Source organism: Nerophis ophidion, linkage group LG07, assembly GCF_033978795.1.
Source record: "Nerophis ophidion isolate RoL-2023_Sa linkage group LG07, RoL_Noph_v1.0, whole genome shotgun sequence".
Taxonomy (NCBI): domain Eukaryota; kingdom Metazoa; phylum Chordata; class Actinopteri; order Syngnathiformes; family Syngnathidae; genus Nerophis; species Nerophis ophidion.
The window spans coordinates 37,068,264-37,082,416 of record NC_084617.1 but is presented as its reverse complement, the minus strand read 5'-3'; the positions used below and the strand labels follow the sequence as shown (position 1 = coordinate 37,082,416).

The 14,153-nt window shown below is 43.0% G+C and overlaps 1 protein-coding gene and 1 long non-coding RNA gene across 2 annotated transcripts in view; one reads left to right on the top strand and one right to left on the bottom strand.

Moving 5' to 3' along the window:
* rtn4r (reticulon 4 receptor) overlaps positions 1 to 14,153 on the top strand; it is a 166,637-nt gene that overhangs the window by 11,012 nt on the left and 141,472 nt on the right. The gene's annotated exons all lie outside the window — the stretch shown is intronic.
* On the bottom strand, positions 3,696 to 12,606 carry LOC133555679 (uncharacterized). Its single transcript, XR_009807368.1, has 3 exons — positions 12,403 to 12,606; positions 11,482 to 11,640; positions 3,696 to 4,914 (listed from the first exon to the last, which is right to left on the bottom strand). It is a non-coding gene; the product is annotated as an uncharacterized LOC133555679 (long non-coding RNA).

The window sequence follows — 14,153 nt, the reverse complement described above, 5'->3', positions numbered from 1 at the left end:
CCGACATAAAGCACTTGTATCGTGATCAATGATATACCGGTACTACTATAGTACCGCAATACTAAATGAATCATTTTCGATACTATACTGCCTCTAAAAAGTACATTGTGACATTGGGGGGGGTTGGTGCTATATTTACCGCTAGATTCACCAAGTCAAGTCAAGTATTTCTTATATATATATATATATATATATATATATATATATATATATATATATATCATAGAAAGAAAAAAAAAAAAATATATATATAGATATATATATATACGAAATACTTGACTTAGTGAATCTAGCGGTAAATATAGAATGGAATAGAATAGAATAGAATGTACTTTATTGATCCCTGGGGGAAATTCAGGACCATAGTTCGCTCACAATAAACAATGATAATAATAAATAATATAATATATATATATATGTATAATATATTATATATGAATAATATAAACCCCTCCCATCTTAACCCTGCCCCTCAACCACGCCCCTAACTCCGCCCCCACCCCACCCTCGACCCCCACCCCCCGAAATCAGAGGTCTCAAGGTTGGCAAGTAAGACCACTAACAAGGTAACATGGAGTCCTCGTGACTTTGTTGATTTTACCTCTGAATTATAGATTTTAAGAATTCATTACACGTGCCTGAAAGGCATTGTAGTCCCATTTCAAACAGATTAAAGAATGAAGACGTCAGCGTTTGGAGCCCGGCTGCCGTTGACGTCTCAGTCGCGCTGATGGACTGCGGCAGGCGGGGGCGGATCCGAGATGTTCGCAGCATCCTGATGAGGTTTTTCCATCGGGGACTTTTGTTAATTGGCCGCACCCTTCACGTGGAGTCGTTGCACCACACACACACGCACGCACGCACGCACGCACGCACGCACGCACGCACGCACGCACGCACGCACGCACACACACACACACACACACACACACACACACACACACACGCACGCACGCACACGCACGCACGCACGCACGCACGCGCACACACATGCACACACTCTCTGAGCAAAGGTGTCACGCTCATTTTTAATCCCACATCCGCATTAGTGGGCCACTTGTAAATGTAAAACAGTATAAATGCATCTCGTAGCATTAAACCTCCATTTGAATGTTAATCTGTTTTAGTTACAATGCCAGCAGATACCGCCACTCCATCTTTATATGTAAATAAGCACACACACACACACACACAGAGTATTTTATTTTATAACTTATTCCCCCGCCTATTTATCACACTAATATGTATATATAATGGCTGCCAACCTGCATAAAGTGGTCACTTTTTCCCTTTAATGGTTGCTATGGACAGCTTTGACTATATAAGCAATTAAATGGCTACACAATCTTTACTATTATAGAGATCCAGGGTGTGTCGTCAGGGCCAGCAAGGCCTTCTCTGCTGGCCTAACATAAGTCATGATCTTCCATCCATCCATCCATTTTCCTCCCCTCATTTGAGGTCGGGTCGCAGGGGCAGCAGCTTAAGCAGGGAAGCCCAGACTTCCCTCTACCCAGCCACTTCGTCCAGCTCCTCCCGGGGGATCCCGAGGCGTTCCTAGGCCAGCTGGGAGACAGTCTTCTCAACGTGTCTTGGGTCTTCCCCGTGGTCTCCTACCGGTTGGATGTGCCCTAAACACCTCCCTAGGGAGGCGCTCGGGTGACATCCCGACCAGATGCCCGAACCACCTCATCTGACTCCTCTCGATGTGGAGGAGCAGCAGCTTTACTTTGTGCTCCTTCCGGATGACAGAGTTTCTCCCCCTATCTCTAAGGGAGAGCCCCGCCACCCGGCAGAGGAAGCTCATTTCGGCCGCTTGTACCCGGAATCTTATCCTACAGTCATGAACATAGGCGAGGATGGGAACATAGATCGACCGGTAAATTGAGAGCTTTGCCTTCCGGCTCAGCTCCTTCTTCACCACAACGAAACGATACAGCGTCCACATTACTGAAGACGCCGCACCGATCCGCCTGTCGATCTGATGATCCACTCTTCCCTCACTCGTGAACAAGACTCCGAGGTACTTGAACTCCTCCAATTGGGGCAAGATCTTCTCCCCAACCGGGAGATGGCACTCCACCCTTTTTCAGGTGAGAATTTTTACTTATATCAGTCAGTAAACTCGCCATGAAAGCGCTACCGGAAGGGTTTCCCACACATTCATTTATTTGTGGCGGCCCGCCACGAAAGAATTACGGCCGCGACAAATAAAAATAAAAAAATATATATATATATTTTTTTTCCGGCTTTTGACTCCCATGACTGCTCATAAAAGCAAGGGGACTCTGTCTGTGAATGGAGCATGTAGTTACATATTATATAAATATGTATATATTATAAAAAATATGTATATAAATATGTACATAAAGTGTTGTAATTATATTCCAACTCCGCGTTCTTCTTGGTCATCGCCGCCGCCACCCATCCACACCCCCCCCCCCCCCCCACCCCCCACCCCCGCCGGGCCGCCCGGCCACACCACCACAAATCGATGCCTGACCTGTGGGAAACACTGACCGGTGTAGTGACTTTACATTATTCACCCAAGAAACTTTAGGTATTAGAGTTCCTTTTGGACGGTTTTTCACGGGACACATTTAGCTCCATCTTTTGACACTTCTTCTACTCCAGTCCTGACACTCTGCATTGCTACAACAAAGAAGACAGGGAGAAGACAAAAATAAGACCGCCCCCAAAACGGCGCATCCTGAAGAAAGTGACTTGAAGATGATCTGTAAAACATCATCTATTCAACATTTTGACCATAAAACCACCATTACATGTTATGTAGACCACAAGGAAGTCTTTTACATTTAGAAAAAAATATCATAATATGACACCTTTAATGACCTTATAATCCGGTGCCCCTTTTGTATGAAAATAGACCTGACTAAACCCGCTCATCGGCAGGGAGCCTTTTAACCCTATGGTCCAAAAAATACGTAAATTTCCAGTACAAACCCGTCCTGAATAGACATGCAGAAGACTGTGCCCCATAAAAAGGTATAGGACAAAGGTAAACATGGGGGGAGAAGGAGAAAGAAGATTAAAAAGCAGATACCAAACTACTATTGGGGGCTCAGTTTGTGACCAGTAAAACAAGCAACAATAGCACGTTACGACCCACAAAAACTCAAGATCACTGCAGCAAAGTCGAGATTGAGTGTCACTGGCAAGAAGAGCCAAGTTGGTGTGGTAAATTATACCGTGTGCCTTTTTCTTATGTGGACAAGCGATAGAAAATTGATGGGTGGATGGGTTGTGAATTTGTATTTGGTCACAAAATCTTTTAGGGGATTATTCTATAAGGGAAATATGCCCTTAGATAGCTTTGGGTGCAGGTGTCCATCATAGCTCATCCAGAGAGTGCTGGCCCTTGCCCCCAGGACATTGGGAAACTTAAAAGATAGTAGCAATTGGATTTTAAGAGGAAGTGTAAACATATTAGCGACATCCGGTGGTAGCCACCACGGGTGAGAGTAGAGGATAGGGGTCGGAGTTCACCCGACTCAAACTGAGCAGAGGAATAAGGTTAGGAAATAGATTGACTGGCCAAACAACAAGCTGGGCTTTTCCCAGACTGGCCGGTTCCAAGGCTAGAATTACAAACAGTAAGGGTCTTTGTGTAAAAGATATTTAGGGACTGTCGGGCCCGGGTCAGAAATAGGACTCAGATGCAGAGGTGGGGAATAATCTGGCAGGCTTTTATTTTCAAAAGTTCACTTTCCACCTCTTAAGTCAGGGCAAAACATTGGCTATAAACTTTAACAACTAGGCGAAAAAGTTTTCACAAAATCTGAACAAACCAAACATCACTCCAAAAGGAGGAAACAAAATTATCTATCTCTAACTACACTAGCGAGGAATATAACTATGAAAATTAAACAACAAAAGATGCCCCAGAAATGAGGGAAAAACAACGGGCTATAAAGTTTCTACACTGATTTTTATCTAGAGAAATAATTAACAAAAAGTCACTGAAAAATTAGGAAAAGAAGACTAGAGAACTTAACAAACAAAATTTCACTCTGCTTAAGAGGAGAAAAGGAAAAAGTCAAAATACCAAATTGGAAATTCAGGATCTGGATAACAAGACAAGACACGGCCTGGGTATGATGCTGGAGATGCACGAGACATTCTGGCAAAGAACAAAGGGAGGCGTGGGCTTATAAGACACATGGGGGTAATGGGGAACAGGTGAAAACAATCAAGGATCAGGGATGACGTCAGACTGATGACATAAGGAAGGGCAGGTGACCTGAAACGAGAGGAGTTACTTTTCAAACTAAAACATGAAATTCACAAGAAACAAAAAAGCCAAGACAAGACATCCCTCACCACGGTGTGACAGGGACAGTGGTCCGAGAGGACATCAAAAGAGTAATGAGGCCCATACGCTTCCTCCTGTAAGCTGCAGTTCCTGTCTGAGGTTCGCTGAAACAAATAAAGTTTTTTGTTCGACGATTCCTCGTTGGGGCTTCACGGTGGCAGAGGGGTTAGTGCGTCTGCCTCACAATACAAAGTTCCTGCAGTCCTGGGTTCAAATCCAGGCTCGGGATCTTTCTGTGTGGAGTTTGCATGTTCTCCCCGTGAATGCGTGGGTTCCCTCCGGGTACTCCGGCTTCCTCCCACTTCCAAAGACATGCACCTGGGGATAGGTTGATTGGCAACACTAAATTGGCCCTAGTGTGTGAATGTGAGTGTGAATGTTGTCCGTCTATCTGTGTTGGCCCTGCGATGAGGTGGCGACTTGTCCAGGGTGTACCCTGCCTTCCGCCCGATTGTAGCTGAGATAGGCGCCAGCGCCCCCCGCGACCCCGAAAGGGAATAAGCGGTAGAAAATGGATGGATGGATTCCTCGTTGGCGTCTCCTTGGCTCATCACACATCACAGTCACTCTGTCCTGGGAGACTGACAACACCAACAAATATGCAATATTGGTAAAAAAAATGAAATTAAAAAGATGATTCACTAACAAACTAGCTTCAAAGCCAAACATAACATGAATCAAGGGTACGGATGAGAAATATACTTGTTGATGTTTTTTCACTGCTGAGTCAAGATGTGTTTCTTCTGGCTCTTGACTCCAGGATAAGGCAGACGGCGCCCTCCGTGATTTAATATCACACGACTTTCGCCGAGGTAGGGCGGACGCGGTCTCGTGGAGGATTTCTAGACATCAATTTACCCGAGATCCACTCTGACACTGGACCATAATCCCCTTATAGGTGCTCACGCATGACAGAGCGGGTGGAGCCTCTCGGACTCGCAGACTTTTTAAACGCACCAGCAGAAAGCGCGGCAGCGGATGTTATGTCGTGCAACGGCGACGACGTCAACAAGGCGTCTCGCCCGTGAAAGTTGCATGCTTGTGGGGGTCCAGCTGGCGATGACACTGATTACAGCACGGTGGAGGAGGCTGCCTGATAAGCCAGTTAATTGTTAATCAGACAGCAGCAGAAGCAGCTCTTAAATTAGACGCATGAATAGAGCCCTTGTCGGTCTGGACCTCGGCTTCTCCTCCGTGCCGCACAGATAGATGCATGAAGGGGATGGATTTTTTTTTAGGGGGGGGGGGTTTCACCTCCATTGTTGCCGGGCAAAATTCAGATGAGGTCACAATCAATTGCTCCCTGAGGCCCGATAAAAGTCGGCCAGTCATGCTTCCTTGACAACCTGAGGTAGAGGGGCTTCACTGCCCCGCAAGGACAAGGAGAGATGGCAGGGACTAAGGTTGTACCGGTACCAAAATGTATTTTCATACTTTTCCGTACTTTTCTAAATAAAGGGGACCACGAAGAATTGGCATTATTGTCTCTATTTGAACAATAATGTTAGTAATAAATATGATAGCTTTATCATCTCTTTATTTGAAGATTTGTATTTTAATGTAAAAGAAAAATGCAGTCCTTCCAATCTAAATTTGGAAAAATCTAAATATAAATATGACGTCACTTGCAACACAGGTATCAGGAAATGGCACCGTTTTTTTTTCTGTACCCAGGTAGTAGAAACGAACTAAGGTCGGTACCTATAAAATAACTTAAATGGATACTCATTCCTACCTGCGTGTTCATTTTCATTCTTTCCATCCTTCCTTCCTTCAAGTCCATCCATCCATCCATCCATCCATCTTCTTCCGCTTATCCAAGGTCGGGTCGCGGGCTCAGCAGCCTAAGCAGGGAAGCCCAGACTTCCCTCTCCCCAGCCATTTCATCCAGCTCTTCCCGGGGGATCCCGAGACGTTCCCAGGGCAGCCGGGAGACATAGTCTTCCCTACGTGTCCTGGGTCTTTCCCGTGGCCTCCTACCGGTTGGACGTGCCCTAAACACCTCCCTAGGAAGGCGTTCGGGTGGCATCCTGACCAGATGCCCGAACCACCTCATCTGGCTCCTCTCGATGTGGAGGAGCAGCGGCTTTACTTTGAGTTCCTCCCAGATGGCAGAGCTTCTCACCCTATCTCTAAGGGAGAGCCCCGCCACCCGGCGGAGGAAGCTCATTTCGGCAGCTTGTACCCGTGATCTTATCCTTTAGGTCATGACCCAAAGCTCATGACCATAGGTGAGGATGGGAACGTAGATCGACCGGTAAATTGAGAGCTTTGCCTTCCGGCTCAGCTCCTTCTTCACCACAACGGATGCATTACTGAAGACGCCGCACCAATCCGCCTGTCGATCTCACGATCCACTCTTCCCTCACTTGTGAACAAGACTCCTAGGTACTTGAACTCCTTCACTTGGGGCAGGGTCTCCTCCCCAACCTGGAGATGGCACTCCACCCTTTTCCGGGAGAGAACCATGGACTCGGACTTAGAGGTACTGATTCTCATTCCGGTCCAATCCTCTGGTATTCTATCACTCCCGTCTGCCGTGGGATGAGAAAGCGGCCTGACTCGGAGCAATGGTTCATCACTCTCTGCCCAACTGGCGTGTATTTTCAATTTGCAATGGCTGAGACTACAGCAAAGTAAAACAGGCTTCGAGTTCAAATCAGAGCTGAGATTTTTTTTCCGGAAGAAAATAAAATACAAAAGTTAAACTACTTCCTCCGAGTGGAAAAGTGTGAGTGAGTGTAATTGGTCACTTGTGTCCCTGGGGAGATGGATAGCTTGAAAAGGGGCAGCGAGTCATTCACAGGAAATAGGTTGTCACTTCTCAGCTCTGGAGGAATTGATCTGTTGATCTTTAAACAGGAAATCGTGCAAATGTCTGGCGACACGCGTTACTTTTCTTTCATACACAAATCGATATCCTTGTTGAGACGCATAATTCTTCACTTTGAAATGCGGTGCGGTGACTGTACCGGCCCTGCAGCCCAGTTAGATTCTTCAATGCTCAGGAGCTTTGAGTTTAGCGCTCAGTCATCTACGCGGGGTCAAAGTAGGTCACCTTTTATTAAAATGCAAATCTGCCTCTGAACTTCTATCCCACTCCTTTTGTACCCGCACTCTGTCTGACGAATCCATTCGGCCTGATTCTCCCCACTTCCAGCGTCGTCCTCTCACCTCGGCGCTCCGATCCGTGTCTGTGGTTCGCCTTCTGCAGCTGCAGGTTTAAAACACTGATTGCCTTGTGTAGACACAAGCCCCACTGTCATGGCCCCCATTATAATCATGTAATCTGCTGGACTCAATGGGGTGCTGGAGGCTGGGGGTCTCTGGGAAGGTGATGATAATGACCATGAAGGGGGGTTTAGTATCATCATGGAGGTCGAAGGATGAACTACAAGCTTTCAGAACTAAAATCCAGGAGGGAATTAACTTCTATTACTTCCTTAAATTGTCCTCAAAATAGGAAATGTTGTTCTTCAACAGTTGAACAATTTGCTCGCACATTTGTTCACAAAGTGGTGACCCTTGTCCCGTCCTTGTTTGTGACTGACTGAGCATTTCATGGAAGCTGCTTTGATACCCAATCATGGCACCCACCTGTTCCCAATTAGCCTGTTCACCTATGGGACGTTTAAAATAAGTGCTTGATGAGCATTCCTCAACTTTCTCAGTCTTTTTTTGCCACTTTTGCCAGCTTTTTTTTGAAACATGTTGGAGGCATAACAGTCCAGATGAGCTAATATTTGCAAAAAATAACATAGTTTTCCGGCTTGAGCGTTCAGTATCTTGACTTTAAAGTCTATTCAATTGAATATAGGTTGAAAAGGATTTGCAAATCATTGTATTCTGCCAACTTCACTGCTTTTGGGGTTTGTAGTTAAAGACAATGTTAGGTATGAAAAACACTAACCTGGAATGGGGGCAGCACAGTGTGACAGAGGTTTGTGCATGTGCCTCAAGCCCGAAGTTCCTGAACAGTCCTGGGTTCAATCCCAGGCTCGGGATCTTTTTGTGTGGAGTTTGCATGTTCTGCCCTGTGACTGCGTGGGTTCCCTCCAGGTACTCCGGCTTCCTTCCACTTCCAAAGACATGCACCTGGGGATAGGTTGATTGGCAACACTAAATTGGCCCAAGTGTGTGAATGTGAGTGTGAATGTTGTCTGTCTATCTGTGTTGGCCCTCCGATGAGGTGGCGACTTGTCCAGGGTGTACGCCGCCTTCTGCCCAATTGTAGCTGAGATAGTCTCCAGCACCCCCGCGACCCAGATCGGGACAAGCGGTAGAACATGGATGGATGGATGGATGTCTGGAATGGACTTGTGCTGTTTTTACGTTGAAATGGAGCGTTTGTTTTTTTAATGATAAATAAGTTAAGGTGAAGATAAAGTGACTGGAATGAAGCAGACACTTTTGTTACTGGATACTTGCTAACATGTACAAACCCTTTTTCGATATGAGTTGGAAATCTTGTTAGATGTAAATATAAATAGAATTCCAATATTTGCAAATCCTTTTCAACCCATATTCGATTGAATGCACTACAAAGACAAGATATTTGATGTTCAAACTCATTAACTTTATTTTATTTTTTGCAATTAATAATTAACTTTGAATTTCATGGCTGCAACACGTGCCAAAGTAGTTGGGAAAGGGCATGTTCACCACTGTGTTACTACACCTTTTCTTTTAACTACACTCAATAAACGTTTGGGAACTGAGGAAACTAATCGTTGAAACTTTGAAAGTGGAATTTTTTCCCATTCTTGTTTTATGTAGAGCTTCAGTCGTTCAACAGTCCGGGGTCTCCGCTGTCGTATTTTACGCTTCACAATGCGCCACACATATTCGATGGGAGACAGGTCTGGACTGCAGGCGGGCCAGGAAAGTACCCGCACTCTTTTTTTACGAAGCCACGCTGGTGTAACACGTGCTAAATGTGGCTTGGCATTGTCTTGCTGAAATAAGCAGGGGCGTCAATGAAAAAGACTGCGCTTAGATGGCAACATATGTTGTTACAAGACCCGTGTGTACATTTCAGTATTAATGGTGCCTTCACAGATGTGTAAGTTACCCATGCCTTCAGCACTAATGCACCCCCATACCATCACAGAAGCTGGCTTTTGAACTTTGTGTCGATAACAGTCTGGATGGTTTGCTTCACCTTTGGTCCGGATGACACAATGTTGAATATTTCCTCAAAAAATTTGAAATGTAGGCTTGTCAGACCATAGACCATTTCTCCACTTTGCATCAGTCCATCTTAGATAATCTTGGGCCCAGAGAAGCCGGCGGCGTTTCTGGATGTTGTTGGTAAAGTGCTTTTGCTTTGCATTGTAGAGCTTTAACTTGCACTTACAGATGTAGCGACAAACTGTATTTAGTGACAGTGGTTTTCTGAAGTGTTCCTGAGCCAATGTGGTGATATCCTTTAGAGATGGATGTCGGTTTTTGATACAGTGCCGTCTGAGGGATCGAAGGTCACGGTCATTCAATGTTGGTTTCCAGCCATGCCGCTAACGTGGAGTGATTTCTCCAGATTATCTGAACCTTTTGATGATATTATGGACCGTAGATGTTGAAATCCCTAAATTTCTTGCAACTGCACTTTGAGAAACGTTGTTCTTAAACTGTTTGACTATTTGCTCACGCAGTTGTGTACAAAGGGGTGTACCTCGCCCCATCCTTTCTTGTGGAAGACTGAGCATTTTTTGGGAAGCTGTTTTTATACCCAATCATGGCACCCACCTGTTCCCAACTCGCCTGCACGCCTGGTGGATGTTCCAAATAAGTGTTTGATGAGCATTCCTCAACTTTATCAGTATTTATTGCCACCTTTCCCAACTTTTTTTGTTACGTGTTGCTGGCATCAAATTCTAAAGTTAATGATTATTTGCACAAAAAAAAATCAGTTTGAACATCAAATATGTTGTCTTTGTAGCATATTCAACTTAATATGGGTTGAAATTGATTTCAAATCATTATATTCCGTTTATATTTACATCTAACACAATTACCCAACTCATATGGAAACGGGGTTTGTAAGTAATATGCAAATATAACTATTGGATACTTGTGTTTATTGATAAATGTGCTGTTTTTGGACTGCTGTTTTGTTCAATTGATGCAGTGCTTTTCAAATAAATGTTTTGTTACACCCTTGTAGGAAGGAGAAAACATAAAAAGTATAATTTGTAAAGAGAAATTGTCATAAGTATACCTCTGCATATCTCTATATTCTCATAATTTAAAAACAAAACAAAAGGTATATCAAGTTACAAAAAAATTATAAATTCATTCAACATTAAAGTGCATTATTTTGCCTGAAAAAAAAAATATATATACTTTTTGACAGACTTGAACCCTTTTATACTACTAAATTGAAATTGAACAAAGTCAATGAATAAGAAAACAATCAAATTGACCAGCAACCTTTAATCAGGCACACAATTAAAAAACACTTTCACCTACAAAACAAAAATAAATAAAATAATTTGCGCTGATTTATTTTTTTTTTTATCAAAATGAAAAAGTCAGTATTAATGTCTACAATGAGCACGTTTTGCAGTGCACGGCTTTTCGAAGCACGGTCTGAAGCATGACACTGATAACGCATGTCCCCAGGGGCCACACGCACCACCTCAGATATTGCAACCCCCCCCCCAGCTTGTGTGTCATTATGTGCTCAGCTGTTGTGTAGCTGTTCGCGGTTGTACCTTTTGTAAATGATTTGACTCAACTAAAAGAAAAGACCAGTCTTGTGTTTTAATCGAAGGACATTTAGATATCAACTGGCTTTTCACAAGCTTGTATCAGATATTTTAGATGCAGGCCACTTTCATCTGATACCATCTTTTTGAAGATGATATCCTACTTAATCTGGATCAAAACACCCCTATTTAGTACTCATAGCAACTGTATTCATCTCTTTAAGAATAGCAAGTCGGGTTTTTTTGTCCTCTGGTTACTGGTGAGGGAGCGACTGGAAGAAAAACCTATGCGATGGCTGCAAACTTCTGTGCTAAAATAATCGGGCCGGGGGCTTATTATACATACTGTACACACACATATATATATATATATATATATATATATATATATATATATATTAGGGATGTAACGGTACACAAAAATTTCCGTTCGGTACGTACCAAGGTTTAGAGGTCACTGCAGAGTGTAGACACCGATGCAGCTGGCCACACCACATCCAAACGCTCCCTCTCCGCAGACTCTCACTCACTGGGACTGGCTCGCCATCATACTCAAGTCCAGCTTGGAACCAGACTTCAGGATCACACAAAAAAACCAATCTGCAGATAGCAGTACAGAATGTAATCAATTAGAATACTCTTTTTACTCTTAGTTCTCTTCCATATGGTACCATATTAACTTCAATTTTAAATCATTAAACACAGTTACTCATTTTAACCATTTAGTCATGGACATATGAATACTGGTCAGTTCACACTGTACTCCATATAAGTCTGTAAGACTTTAACAGCAGCCTCAAATCATGAAAACTATAGTAGCTTCACTTCTTACTTAAGAATTCAATGAATGAAATGAGTTACATCCATTCAACGATTTTTACCTTAATATCTTTGAATTATGAACCGTGAAATATAACTTTTTAAACCATCACAGAATAAAATAAATGATTATTTAACTGAAATCACATTTTGATCATCATGTATTATAATGATTATCATTCGATCTGCATCAATTGAATAAATGAAATGTATCAACAGTTCCCCTTTAAGCAGCATGACAAGGATGTTTTAGCAGCATTGGAACGAATGCAGCTCCTCTGCTCACTGCATGAGGCTGAACACAGTTACATTAAATAAACCTCTCTTTTACACAAAACAAAAATACAATAAAGTTATCCAACTGCAACATGCTAACATGTCACAAGGCATTCTCTCAAGACATCATATTACTCCAATTGGTTTTGTACATATTAATTCTGTCTTGTTATCAGATTAGCACTCTTTAGCATTAACAGTGTGGCTAGGCTAACAGGCTTGCTAATAGCAATGTACTGTAGGCCTCACTCACAAATTAACACTTACTGGAGTTCTCAGAAGCACAAAGCACAGCAATCCAACGCCCACTGGAACCCGGCTATCTTATGCTGCTTTTCCAACACTCGGTCACAGAAGTAACAAGTATTTTTAACTTTTAAACTTTGTCTTTGAAATACAATGGTGACTCATGTCTTCACTCTGTGACTTTCAGTGAAGAAGTGACTGGAATAACAAAGGCGTATGCGACCTCTACTGGCCAACGTGTGAATAACGTGCTGTGTGCATGTATCATTAGTTTAACCCGGTAGTGAACACATGACTTTGACACATCATAAATTAACATTTTAAGTGACCAAAATGACTTTGGCACACCATAACTTAGAAATGAATAATACGTCTGCCTCACAATACGAAGGTCCTGCAGTCCTGGGTTCAATTCCAGGCTCGGGATCTTTCTGTGTGGAGTTTGCATGTCCTCCCCGTGATTGCGTGGGTTCCCTCCGGGTACTCCGGCTTCCTCCCACTTCCAAAGACATGCACCTGGGGATAGGCTGATTGGCAACACTAAATTGGCCCTAGTGTGTGAATGTTGTCTGTCTATCTGTGTCGGCCCTGCGATGAGGTGGCGACTTGTCCAGGGCGTACCCTGCCTTCCGCCCGATTGTAGCTGAGATAGGCGCCAGCGCCCCCCGCGACCCCGAAAGGGAATAAGCGGTAGAAAATGGATATATATATATATATATATATATATATATATATATGTATATATATATATATATATATATATATGTATATGTATATACATATATATATATATATATATATATATATATATATATACACACACATATATATATATAAATATATATATATGTACATATATATATATATATATATATATATATATATATATATATATATATATATTAGGGATGTAACGGTACACAAACATTTCCGTTCGGTACATACCAAGGTTTAGAGGTCACGGTTTGGTTCATTTTTGGTACAGTAAGAAAACAACAAAATATTATTTTTTGTGTTATTTATTTACTAAATTTGTAAACAATGGCTTCATCCTTTTAACATTGGGAACACTATAATAATTCTGCCCATGTTAATCAACATTAAACTGCCTCAACTTGTTGCTCAGATGAGATAAAATGACAAAACTTTTCTTCTACATATAGAAAGTGCAACATTAAACAGTTTCAAGTCAACTCATAATCCATCTATCCATTTTCTACCGCTTATTCCCTTTCGGGGTCGCGGGGGGCGCTGGCGCCTATCTCAGCTACAATCGGGCGGAAGGCAGGGTACACCCTGGACAAGTCGCCACCTCATCGCAGGGCCAACATAGATAGACAGACAACATTCACACTCACATTCACACACTAGGGCCAATTTAGTGTTGCCAATCAACCTATCCCCAGGTGCATGTCTTTGGAAGTGGGAGGAAGCCAGAGTACCCGGAGGGAACCCACGCATTCACGGGGAGAACATGCAAACTCCACACAGAAAGATCCCGAGCCTGGGATTGAACCCGAGACTGCAGGACCTTCGTATTGTGAGGCAGACGCACTAACTACTCTTCCACCGTGAAGCCCTTCAACTCATCATGTTTAATTTATTACAGCATTTGGGAAGCCTGTAGTTGATTTTTATTATGTAAATGTTATATTTTTATCAACATGTGATAGCAGGGACCCTGCCATTCAAACTAGGCTGCTACATTACTAATGATTAATGTAACTATCCATCCATCCATCCATTTTCTACCGCTTATTCCCTTTTGGGGT